Source organism: Muntiacus reevesi, chromosome 3 (assembly GCF_963930625.1).
Source record: "Muntiacus reevesi chromosome 3, mMunRee1.1, whole genome shotgun sequence".
Taxonomy (NCBI): domain Eukaryota; kingdom Metazoa; phylum Chordata; class Mammalia; order Artiodactyla; family Cervidae; genus Muntiacus; species Muntiacus reevesi.
The window spans coordinates 255,451,021-255,471,548 of record NC_089251.1 but is presented as its reverse complement, the minus strand read 5'-3'; the positions used below and the strand labels follow the sequence as shown (position 1 = coordinate 255,471,548).

Here is a 20,528-nt window from a genome sequence, read left to right as displayed (position 1 = left end):
GATTTGATTTAGGTCATACCTGAATGTCTAGTGGTTTTCCCCACTTTCTTCAATTTGAGTCTGAATTTTGCAATATGGGTTTCATCATCTCAGCCACAGTCAGCTCCTGGTCTTTTTTTTTTTTTTTCTGATTGTGTAGAGCTTCTCCATCTTTGGCTGCAAAGATATAATCAATCTGAGTTCGGTATTGACCATCTGGAGATGTCCATGTGTAGAGTTGTCTTTTGTGTTGTTGGAAGAGGGTGTTTGCTATGACCAGTGTGTTATCTTGGCAAAATCCTGTTAGCCTTTGCCTTGCTTTTATTTTGTACTCCAAGGCTAAACTTGCCTGTTACTCAGGTCTCTTTTGACAACCTACTTTTGCATTCCAGTTCCCTATGATGAAAAGGAGGTCTTTTTTGGTGTTAGTTCTAGAAAATCTTGTAGGTATTCATAGAACTGTTCAGCTTCTTTGGCATTAGTGGTTGGGACATAGACTTGAATTACTGTGATATTGAATGGTTTGCCTTTGAAATGAACAGAGATCATTTTGTTATTTTTGAGATTGCACCCAAGTACTGCATTTCAGACTCTTTTGTTGACTGTGATGGCTACTCCATTTCTTTTAAGGGATTCTTGCCCACAGTAGTAGATGTAATGGTTATCTGAATTATATTTGGCCATTCTGGTACATTTTAGTTCAGTGATTCCTAAAAATGTCAGTGTTCACTCTTGCCATCTTCTGTTTGACCACTTCCAATTTACCTTGATCCATGAACCTAACGTTCTAGGCTCCTATGCAGTATTGCTCTTTACAGCATCGGACTTTGCTTTCATCACCAGTCACATCCACAAATGGGTTTGTTTTTGCTTTGGCTCAGCCTCTTCATTCTTTCCTGAGCTATTTCTCTGCTCTTCTCCAGTAGCACATTAGGTACCTATCCACCTGGGGAGTTCACCTTTCAGTGTCCTGTCTTTTTGCCTTTTCATACTGTTTAATACTGTCCCTTTGCATATTTTTCATACTGTTCTGTTTACATGGTGTATTTTATTTTCAAAAATTCATCACCCTAACACATGATTTGTATGGTTTTTCATTATGAATGATATAATTTAGTAAGAAGTTAGAAGAAAACTAGAGCATTTTCTATGGAAAGACCCAAACACTCCATATTAACTGACTGCAGATGAAGCTTCAGGGAAAACTGAATTGTGGTGGTGGAGAAGTTTGGATGGGGATACATTTTGCAAATGACTCTAGATTGTGTGGGTGGACGTGAAAAGAGTGAACAATACTTCTCTTCTATGCCCTGTTAATGGAAACCTATCAGAGAAATTATTAATAAAAGTAGAGGACAAATTAGAAGTTGGTGGGAATACATCTAATTTTTAAATTTTCTATGTTTATCCACACATCTCACAAGCTTTATTATTTTATGTCATTAATGAAAGTGATTAAACTAGTCTCATGAAGTAGAGTTTGAGAAATGGAAATGCTTTACACATAATGACACAGATCATGTGATCCCAGCTATATTATTCTATTATATAGCTATATATTAATTGTATTGTGATTTTTATATGTTCATTAGCTAGATATTCCCACATTCATAGTTTAGATTATCAGTCATTATTTTACAGTTGGGAACAATTCATATCAAGGTACAGGCTTTATATAAGATAAATTATACTCTAATAAATGTTTAGTTTCAAACTGTGGGTCTATTTTAAAGTGATAAGTTCATTGATTTTTTATTATACACTTTTGAATTTTTTCACAAGTTTATTCTTATTAAATATAAATTTAGAAGTGATTCATTAGGAGATATCATGTGGAAGCATGAGAAATGCCCGGTTTCAGAGGGAGAGAGGAGAATAAGGAACGGAGGAAATAACCAGAGTGCCACAGAGCAGTTACTGACTAGTAGTGAAAACGGAGCAAAAAATGCATGCTTTGGAACTGATCTGTGTCTCCACCCAGCCTCTCGCTAGTGAGACGAATTGGCCGAAGTTTTCTTTTGAAGGGTGAGTGAATTGGCCACAAGCAGATTTTGCAGTCCCTGAATTTGTTGAACCCTTTCTGAGAGAATGAGCAAAGGCCATGGAGTTGATCTTTGTTGATAAGTGAGGCTTTTAGAAGAATGGAAGAAAGCATGAAACCATGCGGTGCTAAAGAAGGGGCAATGAGTGTAGATCATGTTTATCAATAGTTTATAAGAAACTACATTTTTAGCAAGAAAGATATCATGATTAGTTTTAAATGTATCTTAGGAAAATAAAATAAACCCTATGTTTAGTCCATCACTTATCACAAGTAATTGCTGCCCAAAGAGTTTGAAATATTTAAGAGTTGGTAGGAGATGGTGGGTGCATGGCCAAGACTCAGGGATAATCGTGATAGTTATGCTGAATGAGCACCTAAGGAGTAAAAGTGCCTTTTCATTTGTTACATGTGTAAGTTTTGTCACGCTGGCAAGTATTTTCTAAAGTTGAAAAATTAAAATTGAAGGGGTAGCTAACTTGCTTACAATCTCACAGTTAGAAAGCTAGAAAGTAGCAGAGCCAGAACTCAAACTCAGTCTTCCAGACTATGCAATCCATGCAGTCTAAGCACATTGTATTGTCTCAAATAGCTGGGAGTAATAGTGTGGGGAATACAATATGGTCAAAAGATCAGGTAGCCACTGTTTTTTAATTGACTAGTACTTTAAATATTATTATTTTTGCATTAATTAACTGAGTAAATCCCTTTGGCTCAAACCAGTGGAAATTGGCAAGTGTGGGACAAGGCAGTTGTCCTTAATGGCAGTCAGGCACTATGATTGACATTTTCTGTAGAGAATTTAAAAACAGTAATAACCTGCTAAAAGTCAGCTTGCTTTTAATTATTACCATGTTCCAGCAATGCTAAGCAATATCAGTCCTAACACCTCCTAACTCCTAAATAATTGGTTTAACTTCTAAAGAATTCCTGTGGTACTGATGAGTTTTAATTATTTACATATCTATACACATTATACATGTATACATGTATATATCATGTGTGTGTGTGTATATATATATATATATATATAGTATGTTTTTGTGTTTATACATATATTTTATACATACATACATATATTACTCATTCTTTAATAAACATTATGTTCTACATGGGAGATACTTTGAGGGAAATTCCACTTAGTCTCCCAGAACATGAAGACTCAGCTACATCCGTTTGTTTCAGAAGTAGGTAGTCAGCCAACTTTTGTTGTTTTGGTCACCGTGTAACCAAAAATGTGGTCTGCTGCTTTATCATTTATACCCAATTGTCACACAAACATTCTACATGTGCTTTTAGCAGTAAACTTAAAGCCAGCAGTGATGTACATCATGAGTAGTTATACTCTATGACAACTTAATTAAACAATTTTTTCCATCCTGAACATTGGAGTCAAAATTATGGTTAGAAACAAAATAATACCTTCCCATTAGAGTTCTCTGTTATCAAAATCAGATCAATATTCCAGGAAAACCTTGTTTTCTAAACAGAGAGAGAAAAAAGCAAATTCAGTCTTGCATCAATTTATACTTAAAAAAATTCTTTACCTAACTAAATTCAGTATAATCTTAATCCTGAAAATGTAAAAGTTCTTTTCTCAAAGATCCTTTTTCAGAAATTTTTTTTTTATCATTTTCTGGATCCATACAAATTTTTCCCTTTTTCCCATCCAGAAACAACCAATTGTAGGACAAAGTTAATCATCATTTTTCCTCAACAAAAATATCTCCATTCTTTATAATATGTCTCTCTCTGACAACATATATCCTACTTGCTTCATACACCGTAATGTCTCCCTTGCCATTTTGTACTTATTATGATTTTTAACCCTTGAAACTTCAACAAAACCAAGAAACAAGTGATTGGAATATTATACCAGCATTTTCTTGTTGGCAAACTTAAGAAAATATTCCTTCATAGCACAGTTTCTCTTTAATGTGGTACAATGTGTATTTAATAAACCCAAACATCTTTAGTTTCCCTCTTGGTCTTGTAAGAAGACAAAAGTAAGTAAATTTAAATTTGACTTACAAAGCACTTAGTTTTAAAAGCCAATTAAAAAGAACTCTTTATAAATTAACCTCATCAATATTATCCAAAGACACATATTGAGACATGCATACATCCAAACAGAGATCTCATTGTTTCATCTTTTTACATTTTCATGAATTAGGCATCAGAGTTAAACTTATCAGTTTGTGAATAACAGTCAGAATTATCAAATTTATACACTCAATTTTAAAAGACTTCTTTTTCTTCCCTCCTTTTTCCCCCCTTGGCTTGAAGTTTTATTAATTAACCAAAAGCTGAGGTCCCAGGCAAAGTGGGCTGTGTTTATATTTCAAGGACATGGTTAGAGTTAACTTCAAGTTTTCTCCTAGGATGTTTTTGTTATCTCAGGAGCAGAATTCTGGAAAAAGTATTTTATCAAGCTAGTTTTCTCTAGCTGCATGTGCAAAAAAGAACTTCTGGCATTTTCAATAGCGTCATCTTAAGCAATTTTTTCCAGAGTCTAAAGAATACTGTAGCCATATATCGGTTTAAAAAAAAAAAAAATCTTTCTTCTTCAGTCATAGTTTTACAGCTTAATGAATTGAACTTGAATTTCTCATTTTATAAAAGGCAACAAGAGCACCAATCACATAGATAGAATACACATTCACTCACCAGAAGACAGAACTGTCACAATTCTGCAAGAGGATGACTGATAGGAGGCCCAAGCACTTTTCTGACACAAATGGTCCTTAATGGTGGACAAACATCAGAACCAGTGACCCTTAGTGCTCACAAACGGTTCTCAGTATTAGACACACATGAGAACCAGTCGACAAAAATGGCCACATAGCATTTGAGCACTTTGTACACAAAAGAGAAGTTTGCCTGGGTGCCCACTGGTGAACTTACCCGTCTTGGAGCTTGTCAGCTCAGCCAGATGCCTGTTTCCATCCCACCAAGGAAGAGAATAAGTTGGCGTATAGTGATGAGCAGGGGAGAAATAGGGAGGATCTCCAAAACAAATAGTTTTGGCAGCTGCTAGGAACGTCCCCCATATCCCCTTCTCTGGGCTAGCTAGCCATAAGAAGCTAGCTCATGACAACCATCCCGGTGTGTTGTCATGGCTGTGACTCTCCTCTGGGAAACCCAGGGGCATGAGATGTCACAAGAACACAGGAGTCGCAGCAGCCCCATATTGGTTGCCAAAATCTGCAACTGAAATTGGGGTCTGGCTGCTCGCCACTCCAAAGTCATTAAAGAGGTTGGTGGAAAGGAAAGTTTGCTCTGTGTGGGATACCGGCAACCAGGGTGGGGAGGGAGTAGGGCAGATGCCTGTCCAAAGGCACATGCCACACCCCCCGCCCACTGACAATCAGTGGGAAAGAGCTTTTATAGGCTGAGGAAGGGGGCTACATGCAGAAATAGCACAGTCAGTTCTTATAGTCATCTTGAAATTGATCATCCGTGGTCTGATGAGTGTCATCTTGATTGTCTTAAGTACAGTTAATCTTTAGTTCCAGGGTTGGCTTGTTTCCATTTCCAGAGGCCAGTTCTAGAAGTTGTTGGAGCTTTTATCCTGGCTACAGTCTGGTCATCCTGTAGTTAACTTCTTCCACATGATGGGGGTTTCAGGCTCTATAAGACAGCTCACAGGATGTGGCTCAGAATAATATCTATAGCCCTTGAGAAGGACTAAAAGTCCTTGACTATGCTTAATAACTAGACTATAATTATTTGGTCTCCTCTGACTCTTTTTGCTTCTACATTTTCTCACTTCTCTGATTAACCTTATTTGTCGACTAAAGTTTTTCTACAGACAAAAGGCAGACTGAGGACATGGTGGTGGTGGTGGTGGGGACCGTAGAGTCCTGCTCTGTCTCAACTGGACTATCATTTATTTCAAATGTAGTGTTTAAAATGTGCTGAAGAAAGTAAAAACTGTACTTAAATCAGACACAAACAATTCTGAGCAATTATAAACTTTGGAAAAGTTTACCAAGTGTAATACAAATTAATGCAAACTTTGTAAGTTTGCAAACTTTTCCAGTAAAGATATTTTAGTAGCAATATTTTGACCAAAGAGGTATTTGAAAGCAATTAGAATCAATTCTGAAGAACAAAGACATGAGCAACATTTTATTGTTGAGATGGAATTTTGTAAATCTCTGCCAAATTAGGCTTTAATATGTTTCCTATAATTTGATATCAGTTGCTTCATGTGAAAGAGATATTTTTAGAGTAAAATTCAGATAAAGTGCTTTTTGAATTACTCTGAGCAAAGATAGATCAATTAATCTGGTTACACTGTCTGCTGAAAACGACTATGTAAAGAAGATCAATTTTAACAACTTTGTTGAAAAATATTCAGAAGTTAAGGATCAAAGGGAAAACTAATATTATTGATGTCCTTAATAAAATCCTATGTAGATATACTTTTGCTACCTTTCATAATTAAAAAATCAATCCATTCCTTTTACATTTTTCTGTAATATCTCTAACACATTTGAAAAAATTTTTTATATTTGTATATGGGTATACGGGCACAATTCATCTAGAGAAAATGTTTACTCTCTATATTTCCTTTCTGGCCATTTTTATTATTGGTTTCATTTCATGATTATTTCTGAAAACAATTTTTTCATATATATAAGAGGAGGATTAAAAATGACCTACTTTGGGTATCCAGTGTGCTAGGTATGCCACTGGCTAAAACAGTTGTTTTTTAAAATCTTAAGTGATTGTGGAAAACTGCTTTTTATTGCTTTGCTTCTACCAGAGATCTAAGCATAGCAGTTGATCATACATACTTATTGAATGAAAAGAAAAATGATGAATGGATAATAAACAAATGCTTAAAATAAGCCATGTTTGGTCTGCTAACATTACTGGAAATCTACATTTTTACTGTGAGCCAAGATCCTAAAAATAATTTGACTGCTTATCAAAACTACTTCTTTAGGTTTATGGCTGAAGATGAAAAGTACTAAATAAATTCAGTAAACTTTAGAATTTTTAAAGCCTGATCCCTTAAAAAGAATCTGTAAAGAATTTTGGAATTTCAGTCCTGGCTTGACCTTTTGTTTTCTTCATCTGGTGAAGTGAGAGTAATATAGTAGGGCCATATAAGGTTAGAATGAGAGTAAAATGAGATAATACAGAGAGAGGATTTAACAATGCTCAAAGTAGTCTAAGCATTTGATAATCTATAGCTACCATGATCACATAGAAACTTAATTTTTTTGGTTAATTTACTCTGACCTAAAATGCGTCCATAATCCTTTCCATTTGAGGTGAACATATTTGTAAGTCAATGTTTTTTTCCTTAACACATCGTAAGACACTAGGACTTGGTGACTATAGTTCTTGTCAGAATCAAATGAAAGCCAGAAAATGATGAAAATGGGAAGGAATACAAACATAAAGTAGACAAAGTGATGAAATCTTTTGCGAGAGACAGACATCTTTATAGTTGCCTGCAAGCTAACATTATGTCAGACCATTCAACAAAATCCTAGAACTCAGGCTTATGAGATGCCAGTCTCCCCCGACCCTGCTGGCATCTTGCAGTGTAGAGCAGCGGTAGGCTCCCTTTCAGTATCAGCTCTGTCTTCTTGTTTTCCTTGTATAAATAACACTGGAGATGTAGAAGAGTAACAGAGGATGAGATGGCTGGATGGCATCACCGACTCAATGGGCATGAGTTTGAGTAAACTCCGGGAGTTGGTGATGGACAGGGAGGCCTGGCGTGCTGCGATTCATGGGGTCGCAAAGAGTCAGACATGACCGAGCGACTGAACTGGACTGAACAGTTCACTTATACATTTAATTTCCTGTGTACTTCTCATTTTATCCTGAGATAGGACTGTGCCACTGAATTTTGTATATTTCTGTACCATTGAAACTCTGTTCTCAGTTATGCCATCCACCAACATAGCTGTGACGTGCCTTCACTGCCTGTAAGTGTACACCACTTTGTGTGATTCATTCTGTTGTCATTTGGATCTTATTGACCCATAGCAGACTCTCTTTATTGCCTGCTTGTTTTGGGAAAAGCAATAATCCTCTCTCACATTTTTTTTCTTTAGGCCAATAAAGAAATAATAAAGTTAACTAGTCTATTTCTATAGTTCATATACATTCTTCTATTGTTTTAGATTTAAATCTGATGCAAATCCCAGAGGAAGAGGTAGCACTTATTATTCTTCCTACATATATCACAAAAGAGATGGTTATGGGTTGGAGACCATAAGTGCAGAGTCAGGAGTAACATGTTTAGTAAGTAGTGAATTCCCATCAGGAGCACCTTAGAGTTTATGATAGAAATTTGCAGTGAAAATACAGTTTGTAGCAAAACAATATTGGATTGAGAAGGTACAATATAAGATGATAAAAGCTAACTAGGAATTTGAATTTTATTTTGAAACCAAGTTCAAAACTTCTGTTGAACAAGTAATCATGTTAAGGGAGTGATTGTATTGTTATTACTGATGCAGTAATAATTCCACAAGTGTGGAAGGCTCTCAAGCAACTCCAAGAGAACAATTTTGTGTGACTCATTTTTCATCACTGTTGTGTTTCAGTAATTTTGAGAATGGGGACATGTTGGCCACCAGTAAAGCAGCAATCGATAGAGATTTATGCCCAAATCTAATTCTTGACAAGCAGTCTTCTGTTATTTTCACTTATAATCATTGTGAGACTAGGCAGTTTATTTTCTCGTGACTTCAGGTCCTGCCTACTAACCTGCACTTCTTATTTTACCCCTTTACTGTGTGGTGCACTGATATTAAACATCCCCATGCTTGCAGCTTATTGAGTTTCATGTTTTTCTTAAACAGAGCTGGTAATAGTGATGTACTGGTAAATTACCTCTATAAAAAAATATAAAAGCCTTTATTTGTAGCATTAGCCAGTTTCCATGGTGTAAATATTTCCATCATGGGCTTCAAACTGGGAAGACATAGCACAATGAGCTCTCAAGAGCTAGAGGGGCTGGCTCCAGCCCAGGACTGGGAAGGGGATCAGAGACCACCCCACTCCGACCTCATAAGTCACAGAGGAGGAAACTGAAACCAAAGCAAAAGTGAATGCTCACCCTTTCTCTTTTTTCTCCAACTGTGAGTACATAATTTAGTAATTTACTATAAACTACCTGAGGGCTGAGCCATTTATCCCAAAGAGGAGGTGGAGGTAAGTAGAGGGCAGGATTTTACTCTATAAAGTATATATAGTGGATTGGTGGTAGAGAATCTGGCTGCCGCTGCAGGAGACACAAGATGTGAGTTTACTCCCTGAGTCGGGAAGATCATCTGGAGAGAAGGAAAGGGCAACCCACTCAGGTATCTTGCCTGGGAAATCCCGTGGGCAGAGGAGCCTGACAGGCTTCGGTCCGTGGGATTGCAAAGAGCTGGACATGACTTGGCAACTGAGCATGAGCATGGGAGATGAAATAAAGTTAAAATGTGTTGATAGCCAGAAGTCAAAAGAGCTGATGGCAGAAAAATGCTCTTCTTACCTATAGATGTTATTCTGTAACCAAAGAGATTAGATTGACAAATTAAAAATCATTGAGCACTGGACTGATGCTTGGACTCTGATGCTGGATATTGGAGAGATAACTGTTGCTTTATTTTTTAATATTTATTTATTTGGTTGTGTCGGGTCTTGGTTGTGGCAGGTGGGATCTTTCGCTGTGGTGCAGGGGCTCAGCAGTTGTGGCGTGTGAGCTTATTTGCTCCATGGTATGGGGGATCTTAGTTCCTCGACGGAACTGAAGCTGTGTTCCCTGCATTGCAAGGCAGATTCTTAACAATTGAACCTCCAGAAAAGTCTCTAGAGATATCTGTAGCTTTAAGTAATCTGTTACAAGTTTGTATTTTTCTATCTCATTGATTGGCTAAGTCACAGAGTGACTTCCTTGCTGTTGTTCAGTTATTCAGTGTGTCTGACTCTTTGCAATCTCATAGACCGCAGCACACTAGGCTTCCCTGTCCTTTACCACCTCCCAGAGCTTGCTCAAACTCATGTCCATTGAATCAGTGATGCCATCCAACCATCTCATCTTCTGTCATCCCCTTCTCCTCTTACCTTCAATCTTCTCCAGCATCAAGGTCTTTTCTAATAGGTCAACTCTTCCTATCAGGTGGCCAAAGTATTGCAGCTTCAGCTTCAGCATCAGTCCTTCCAGTGAATATTCAGAACTGATTTCCTTTAAGATTGACTGGTTTGATCTCCTTGAAGTCCAAGGGACTCTCAAGACTCTTCTCCAACACTACAGTTCAAAAGCATCAATTTTTCGGTGCTCAGCTTTCTTTATGGTTCAACTCTCACATTCATACATGACTACTGGAAAAACCATAGCTTTGACTAGATGGATCTTTGTTGGCAAAGTAATGTTTCTGCCTTTTAATATGCTGTCTAGGTTGGTCAAGCATTTCTGCTAAGGACCAAACATCTTTTATTTCATGGCTGCAGAAACCATCTGCAGTGATTTTAGAAGTAAAAAAAATAATGTCTGTTACTGTTTCCATTGGTTCCTCAGCTAGTTGCCATGAAGTGATGGAACCAGATGCCATGATCTTTGATTTTTGAATGTTGAGTTTCAAGCCAGATTTTTCACTCTCCTCTTTCACTTCCATCAAGAAGCTCTTTAGTTCCTCTTCACTTTCTGCCATAAGGATGGTATCATCTGCATATCTGAGGTTACTGATATTTCTCTTGGAAATCTTGATTCCAGCTTGTGCTTCATTCAGCCCAGCATTTCTCATGATGTACTCTGCATATAATTGAAATAAGCAGGGTGACAATATACAGCCTTGATGTACTCCTTTCCCAATTTGCAATCAGTCCATTATTCTAACTGGTTCTAATTGGTTGCATCATCTAGTCCTAACTGTTGCTTCTTGAGCTGCATACAGATTTCTCAGGAGGTAAGTAAAGTGGCCTGGTATTCCCATGTCTGATCCACACAGTCAAAGGCTTTAATATAGTCAGTGAAGCAGAAGTAGATGTTTTTTCTGGAACTCTCATGCTTTTTTGATGATCCGATAGATGTTGGCAATTTGATCTCTGGTTCCTCTGCCATTTCTAAATCCAGCTTGAATATCTGGAAGTTCTCTGTTTATGTACTGTTGGAGCCTCGCTTGGAGGATTTTGAGCATTACTTTGCTAGCATGTGAAATGAGTACAATTGTGCAGTAGTTGGAACATTCTTTGGCATTGCCTTTCTTTAGGATTGGAATGAAAACTGACCTTTTCCAGTCCTGTGGCCACTGCTGAATTTTCCAAATTTGCTGGCATATTGAGTGCAACACTTTAACAGTATTATCTTTCAGGACTTGAAATAGCTCAACTGGAATTTCTCACCTCCGCTAGCTTGTTCTTGGTGATGCTTCCTAAGGTCCACTTGACTTTGTATTCCAAGATGTCTGGCTCTAGGTGAGTGATCATGCCATTGTGGTTATCTGGGTCATTAAGATCTTTTTTATGTATAGTTTTGTATATTCTTGCCACTTTTTCTTAATATCTTCTGCTTCTGTTAGGTCCATACTGTTTATGTCTTTTATCGTTCCCATCTTTGCATGAAATGTTCCCTTCAGTTCAGTTCAGTTCAGTTGCTCAGACTGATTTCCTGGGTATCCAACCCAGGACTGGTTGGATCTCCTTGCAGTCCAAGGGACTCTTAAGAATCTTCTCCAACACCACAGTTCAAAAGCATCAATTTTCCAGTGCTCAGCTTTCTTTATAGTCCAACTTTCACATCCATACATGACCACTGGAAAAACCATAGCCTTGACTAGATGGACCTTTGTTGGCAAAGTAATGTCTCTGCTTTTCAATATATCTAGGTTGGTCATAACTTTCCTTCCAAGGACTAAGCGTCTTTTAATTTCATGGCTGCAATCACCATCTGCAGTGATTTTGGAGCCCAGAAAAATAAAGTCTGTCACTGTTTCCACTGTTTCCCCATCATTTTGCCATGAAGTGATGGGACCGGATGCCATGATCTTAGTTTTCTGAATGTTGAGTTTTAAACCAACTTTTTCTCTCCTCTTTCACTTTCATCAAGAGGCTCTTTAGTTCTTCTTCACTTTCTGCCATAATGGTGGTGTCATCTGCATATCTGAGGTTGTTGATATTTCTCCCGGCAATCTTGATTCCAGCTTGTGCTTCCTTCAACCCAGCATTTCTCATGATGTACTCTGCATATAAGTTAAATGTTCCCTTGGTATCACTAATTTTCTTGAAGAGGTCTCTAGTCTTTCCATTGTACTGTTTTCCTCTATCCTTTGCATTGTTCACTTAGGGAGACTTTCTTCTCTCTCCTTGCTATTCTCTGGGTCTCTGCATTCAGATGAATAGATCTTTCCTTTTCTCCTTTACCTTTCACTTCTCTTCTTTTCTCAGCTGTGGTAAGGCCTCCTCAGACAACCAGTTTGACTTTTTGCATTTCTTTTTCTTGGGGATGGTTTTGATCACCGCCTGCCATAGTGTTATAAACCTCCGTCCATAGGTCTTCAGGCACTCCATCAGATCTAATTTCTTGAATCTATTTATCTATTTGTATAATCATAAGGGATTTGGCCCACCCGAAGGGCCTAGTGGTTTTCCCTACTTTCTTCAATTTAAGTATGAATTTTGCAATATGGAGTTCATCATCTGAGCCACAGGCAGCTCCCAGTCTTGTTTTTGCTGGCTGTATAGAACTTCTCCATCTTCATCTGCAAGAATATAATCATTTTGATTTCGGTGTTGACCATCTGGTGATGTCCATGTGTAGAGTTGTCTCTTGTGTTGTTGGAAGAGGGCATTTGCCATGACCAGTGTGTCCTCTTGGCAAAGCCCTGTTAGCCTTTGCTCTGCTTCATTTTGTACTTCAAGACCAGACTTGCCTGTTACTCCAGGTATCTCATGACTTCCTACTTTTACATTCCAGTCCCCTGTGATGAAAAGGACATCTCTTTTTGGTGTTAGTTCTATACAATCTTGTAGGTCTTCGTAGAATGTTTCAACTTCAGCGTCTTCGTCATTAGTGTTTGGGGCATAGACTTGGATTACTCTGATGTTGAATGGTTCACACTGGAAGCAAACTTATATCATTCTGTCGTTTTTGAGACTGCACATAAGTACTGTATTTGGGACTCTTTTGTTGACTATGAGGGCTACTTTTTCTAAGGGATTCTTGCTCACAGTAGTAGATGTGATTATATCTTTATGATTATACAAACAGATAAGTAGACTCAAGGAATTAGATCTGAAAGACAGAATGCCTGAAGATCTATGGATGGAGGTTCATAACATTGTATGGTAGGCAGTGATCATCTGAATTAAATTTAGCCATTATGCTACATTTTAGTTCACTAAAATGTAGATGTTCACTCTTGCCATCTCCTGTTTGACCACTTCCAACTTACTTTGATTCATGGACCTGACATTCCAGGTTCCCATGCAATATTGTTCTTTACAGCACCTGACTTTACTTCCACCACCAGACACATCCACAACTGGCTGTTGTTTTTTCTTTGGCTCAGATTCTTCATTCCTTCTGGAGCTATTTCTCTGCTCTTCTCCAGTAGCATATTGGGCACCTAATGACCTGGTGAGTTCATCTTTCAGTGTCATATCTTTTTGTCTTTTCATACTGTTCATGGGGCTCTCATGGCAAGAATACTGAAGTGGTTTGCCATACCTTTCTCCAGTGTACCACATTTTGTCAGAATTCCACCATGACCCATCCATCTTGGGTGGCCCTACACAGCATAACTCATAGTTTCATTGAGTTAGACAAGGCTGTGATCCATGTGATCAGTTTGGTTAGTTCTGGATTGTGGTTTTCAGTCTGTCTGGCTGTGACTTTCTAGTGGTTCACTTAGATGCTGATCCAGTGATGGTTTTGTTGCTATTCCTCCTGAACCACACTTAACTAGTTGAGTGTTAGATTTTATCTCTAATCCTTAGCTTTTCATTTGTACTTGGTAAAGCTAACTGGGACTTATGCACAGATGAGGCTTGACACTGCCATTGTTTCAAGATGTTCTGATTCTACTTTTAGTTTTTCTGGCTCTTCATGTAGATTCTGACATCTGTTAGGCTTGGTTTTTGCCATCTCACTCCTGGTTTCTTTGTCATTATTTTTTTGAGATCAGTTCTGCTGGGTTATTCTTTGACTCCTATGGGATTATCCACCTGTCAATGCTCTACTGCTGTCTTCTGATATCTTCTACATAGCTAACTCTTAGCTTTTATTTAGCAGGCTTCCTGTGTGGCTCAGTGGTAAAGAATCTGCCTTTTCTCCACACCCTCTCAGGCATTTATTGCTTGTAGCCTTTTGGATAGCAGCCATCCTGACTGGCGTGTAATGGTACCTCATTGTGGTTTTGATTTGCATTTCTCTAATAATGAGTGATGTTGAGCATCTTTTCATGTGTTTGTTAGCCATCTGTATGTCTTCTTTGGAGAAATGTCTGTTTAGTTCTTTGGCCCATTTTTTGATTGGGTCATTTATTTTTCTGGAATTGAGCTTCAGGAGTTGCTTGTATATTTTTGAGATTAATCCTTTTTTTCTTCATTTGCTATTATTTTCTCCCAATCTGAGGGCTGTCTTTTCACCTTACTTATAGTTTCCTTTGTAGTGCAAAAGCTTTTAAGTTTCATTAGGTCCCATTTGTTTAGTTTTGCTTTCATTTCCAATATTCTGGGAGGTGAGTCATAGAGGATCCTGCTGTGATTCATGTCGGAGAGTGTTTTGCCTATGTTCTCTAGGAGTTTTATAGTTTCTGTTCTTACATTTAGATCTTTAATCCATTTTGAGTTTATTTTTGTGTATGGTGTTAGAAAGTGTTCTAGTTTCATTCTTTTACAAGTGGTTGACCAGTTTTCCCAGCACCACTTGTTAAAGAGGCTGTCTTTTTTCCATTGTGTATCCTTGACTCCTTTATCAAAGATAAGGTGTCCATAGGTTCGTGGATTTATCTCTGGGCTTTCTATTCTGTTCCATTGATCTATATTTCTGTCTTTGTGCCAGTACCATACTGTCCTGATGACTGTGGCTTTGTAGTAGAGTCTGAAGTCAGGCAGGTTGATTCCTCCAGTTCCATTCTTCTTTCTCAAGATTACTTTGGCTATTCAAGGTTTTTTGTATTTCCATATAAATTGTGTTGGTGGGAATGCAAACTAGTACAGCCACTATGGAAAACAGTGTGGAGATTTCTTAAAAAACTGGAAATAGAACTGCCATATGACCCAGCAATCCCACTTCTGGGCATACACACTGAGGAAACCAGATCTGAAAGAGACACGTGCACCCCAATGTTCATGGCAGCACTGTTTATAATAGCCAGGACATGGAAGCAACCTAGATGCCCATCAGCAGATGAATGGATAAGGAAGCTGTGGTACATATACACCATGGAATATTACTCAGCCATTAAAAAGAATTCATTTGAATCAGTTCTAATGAGATGGATGAAACTGGAGCCCATTATACAGAGTGAAGTAAGCCAGAAAGATAAAGAACATTACAGTATACTAACACATATATATGGAATTTAGAAAGATGGTAACGATAACCCTTTATGCAAAACAGAAAAAGAGACACAGAAGTACAGAACAGACTTTTGAACTCTGTGGGAGAAGATGAGGGTGGGATGTTTCGAAAGAACAGCATGTATATTATCTATGGTGAAACAGATCACCAGCCCAGGTGGGATGCATGAGTCAAGTGCTCGGGCCTGGTGGGCTGGGAAGACCCAGAGGTATCGGGTGGAGAGGGAGGTGAGAGGGGGGATCGGGATGGGGAATACGTGTAACTCTATGGCTGATTCATATCAATGTATGACAAAACCCACTGAAAAATAAAAAAAAAATTTTAAAAAAAACCACACACACACAAAAAAAGAACATTACAGCATACTAACACATATATATGGAATTTAGAAAGATGGTAACGATAACCCTATATGCAAAACAGAAAAAGAGACACAGAAGTACAGAACAGACTTTTGAACTCTGTGGGAGAAGGTGAGGGTGGGATGTTTCGAAAGAACAGCATGTGTATTATCTATGGTGAAACAGATCACCAGCCCAGGTGGGATGCATGAGACAAGTGCTCGGGCCTGGTGCACTGGGAGGACCCTGAGGAGTCGGGTGGAGAGGGAGGTGGGAGGGGGGATCGGGATGGGGAATACGTGTAACTCAATGGCTGATTCATATCAATGTATGACAAAACCCACTGAAATGTTGTGAAGTAATTAGCCTCCAACTAATAAAAAAAAAAAGAAGAAAAAAAAAAAAAGAATCTGCCTGCTAATTCAGGAGACACCAGGAGTCCCAAGTTCAGTCCCTAGGTTGGGAAGATCCCCTGGAGGAGGCAGTGGCAACCCACTGGTATTTTTGCCTGGAAAATCCCATGGACACAGGAGCCTGGTGGACTACAGTCCATGGGATCACCAAGAGTTAGACCTGATTTAGTGACTGAGCATGCACTCACCTTTTGTTTAGCGTCTCGACTTGAATCTCCTAACCTGTGCTCTATCTCTGGTCTCCCCATCCACCAAGCCCATGTCTCTGGTCTGAAATTATCAGATATAAGGTGAAAAGGATAAAGACACCATTTTTTGTCTTGTATAATACTTAATTATTAATTATAATTTTAAGTATTAGTTAGTTGAAAGATGACTTAATGAAGATTCTCTCAAAAGGCTTCTAGTCAATAAATTTGAATAACAGTAATAAAATGGATGTATTCAATTCTGTATTTGACCATTTTTCCCCAGATATGGGGGGCTTGAAAAATTGACTAAAAGTGAACTGTTAGTAAAAATTGCAACTGTCAGGTGAAAGAAAAAGTTGGACTTTTTGGTATAGAAGGGCCTTCTTGGGATGTTCTTTTGTGTGCCAATGTATGAGTCATCTTTCTTGAGTAATTTTTTAAGATCTATCAGATGGTCTGTCTATACATGGTCTATAGGATATAAAATTTTTATATACTTCTCATAGTAATTTCCCTCTGCTCTTCTCTTGGGCCATTAGTCAAAAGATATCCAAGAGAGAAAAGGATGGAGCCACCAGATTTGGGGCTTGGATGAACTTCTAGTCTGCCTGTAACGTGGAACTTCTTGGCTTATTCCATATTCACTGAAGACATTTTCAAAGTATACTTTTCTTCTAATAGAATATAAATTTTTAAAAAATTTATTTTTATTGATATGTGATAGCCCAGACTAAAATAAGCCTTTTGCCTTATTCTATGAAGAAAAGCCTTGGGAGATAGTTTTTCCATGTGCACTTATGATTCATAAATAAGGACTTATAGCAAAATGTGAACATAGTGGAATAATAAAAACTCCCCTTTAGTAGGAGTTGTTTATGTTTTGCACTGGACTTGAAGGCCAAAAATGCTGATATTTTTGACAAAGGTGGCATTTTCTACTACGTGGAAAAAATCTCTGTGGCAGGTTTAGAGCAGGTCAACCAAAATAGTGCCTCCTATTATTCATCCCAACAAGTGGTCCTTCTCTGGCCTGCTGTTTTGGCCTCATTTTCCTAACCTTTTCCCCAACCTGTCCTTCCCTTCATTGTATTAAACTCAAAATATATAATGTCACCTTCTCTTCTGGCCATAAGAGAATGATTCCTTTGAATAAAAACACTGCTATGCTTAGTCCTTTTGTGGCTTAATTTGAATCTCTCCCCTCAGGCTTGTGCTTCAGTCTTCCTGAAAAGATAATTAGGGCTACAGCATCTAAGGAGACATTCACAGACTCCTGCAAGTCAAACTGTAAAGAGCTAGGACAGTCATGATATGCATGCTGGAAAGCTCTTCCTGCAGCCGTAAACAAAGGCACATTGCCTGGGAGCATTATTCCTAAAGGGTTTATCTAAAGTTACTATAAAACAGATGAAGCAAGCATTTCTCAGTTTGTAGAAGTCTATTTTAAAATGTAAAAATCTACTGCCACCATGTCAGAGAGGTTGCTAACTTGAGACAATGCTTGGGGAAAAGAAAATGGGAAATTTTAATGTAGTTTGCTCGGTATCTGCTATATATCAAGGAAACTTACTTTTCATTTAGCCATGTGAAAACTCAAATAGTTTAATAGAAATGTGTTCAATGACATGAACAAGAAACTAAAGATTAAAATAATTACTACTAATTATTGTGAGTCATGTTATGACCAAACTTCTCCCCAGCTACTGAAAAGAATGAGTTCTGTATTAATCTAGTGTGCATCTTCAGTCACTCAGCCATGTCTGATTCTTTGCAACTTCGTGGACTATAGCCCACCAGGCTTTTCTGTCCATGGAACTTTCCAGGCAAGAATACTGGAGTGGATTGCCATTTCCTCCTCCAGCAGATCTGCCTGACCTAGGGATCAAACCCGCATCTCCTGCACTGGCAGGAAGATTCACCACTGTGCCACCTGGGAAGCCCAAAAATAATCTGGAAATATTCCCCAAATATATTAATATTGAAAGAGTAAGCTTGTAAATTGTACATTCAAATGGTTTCACTAAAAGAAAGTATAAGAAAAGAAAGAAAGTGAAGCCGCTCAGTCGTGTCCGACTCTTTGCGACCCTGTGGACTCTAGCCTACCAGGCTCCTCCGTCCATGGGATTCTCCAGGCAAGAATACTGGAGTAGGTTACCATTTCCTTCTCCAGGGGATCTTCCCAACCCAGGGATCGAACCTAGGTCTCCCGCATTGGAGGCAGATGCTTTAACCTCTGAGCCACCAGGGAAGCCCCCCCCAAAAGTAAAGGGCTCTATAAACTTAAATATATATATATATATGATTTATAAATTGAGTATGGAGAAAGTTGTAGAAGGGTACATATCATACTATAATGTTGATTAGCTTAGAATGAATGGAATTGGTAAAAAGAATGGGAACACACTGATTTTTAAATTTATGTACTAATGCATATATTTTTAACTCTTTAGAGTAAGCATGTATTAATTTTACTGTTAAAATGTATAAAGTTGAGGAACATATCTGTAATTTCTGGGGATGAAGTGCTGGGGAAGTTGCTCAAGAGAGCAACATGAGGGTGGTTTTCAGCTGATGGACTGGTTCTGTATTTAGTGTGATGGTAAGGGTTGACACATGAATCTGTACATGTTCCAAAATTCATAGAATTTTACATCAAAAAAGCACATCTTATTGTATATGAGTTTGTATTAATAAGAAACTAAAAATCAGTGAAGGAAAAAACTGAATGTTTTTTAAAAGTTGAGAACTGGATAATAAAAAATAGTTTCCCCAAATCTACTAATTATAGACTGGACTAAAAGACAATTTTTTTTTTCCAAGAGAAAACTATGCTATTGTTTTGAAAGTTTTAATATTATTTGCCAGTTTGAGCCCACTTAGTCATTGACGGTCAGGACAGTTAAGTCAGTTAATTGATAGGATAGATCAATAGGTATTATTCACCCAGTTTTATAAATAGCTAAACTAAAGCTTAGGACTATTTAGTAATTTACCCAGAGCTACATAGTTAATAGGACTTCAAGTTTAAATTCAAACTTCAGGAAAAAAAGGAGGTCAAAATTTCTAAAAGTGAAAAATACATGGGATACAAACTGTATGAAATAACTATAATGTCAGCAACGAAAAAGCTAGCAAGATTTGAGATAGCAATATGCTCCTTAACAATAAGAGTAATAAAACGGTAGTTACCCATCTACCCAGGCACTCTTGCAGTCACTATGGATAAGTGATACAAATTATTGGAATTATCCAAGTGCATAGTTCCATGATGCTGAAAATAAAGTAACATAATTTTTTATAAAGAATCTTAATTCTATTCTGCAAAAGAACTTGACTTACACACTTGCAAAAATCCATTAAAAAGTGAAATAGTGGAGGGTAAAGAGTCAACGGTAAATGATTTAACCTGGGGTCACTGCAGTAAGAAGAGGAGTATAATAAATTTGAAGTCTGTTTGGTAGTGCTTCATTAACATCGTATGACAATGTTGAACCCTGCGTTTTCATATTAATAGGAGTTAAGTGGCAAAAGAGATCAGAGTTACACAGTCAAGGTTGACAGTTTTCATTGTAATTCATAGATATGTACATTTCCAGTACTAGTAGTGAATATGAAATATCTGTCTTCCTTTTAAGTGATCATAATTTAAGACGGTCTGTCACACTCAGTTACTCAGTCGTGTCTGACTCTTTGCGACCCCATGAACTGTAGCCTACTAGTCTCCTCTGTCCATGGAATTTCTTAAGCAAGAATACTGGAGTGGGTTGCCATTTCCTCCTCCAGGGGATCTTCCTGACCCACCTTTCTTGTCTTCTCCTGCATTGGCAGGTGAATTCTTTACCACTCAGGGCCATCTGGGAAGCCCCTATAATCAAGATAGCACATTGTAAATATAAACTGTTTTACAAAAGTAAAACAGGAATTTCCTCACTGCCTTCATCCAAGTCAAGGTTATTTATTTATTTATTTTTAAATTTCCTTTTATTTTTCTTTTTCAGTGTCAAACACTGCTTGTCATTTTTG

At 37.8% G+C, this 20,528-nt stretch overlaps 1 protein-coding gene and 1 non-coding gene across 4 annotated transcripts in view; one reads left to right on the top strand and one right to left on the bottom strand.

Moving 5' to 3' along the window:
- Positions 1-20,528, top strand: part of PDE1A (phosphodiesterase 1A) — a 285,493-nt gene that overhangs the window by 26,268 nt on the left and 238,697 nt on the right. The window lies entirely within an intron of this gene.
- Positions 18,682-18,753, bottom strand: TRNAW-CCA (transfer RNA tryptophan (anticodon CCA)). Its single transcript has one exon. It is a non-coding gene; the product is annotated as a tRNA-Trp (tRNA).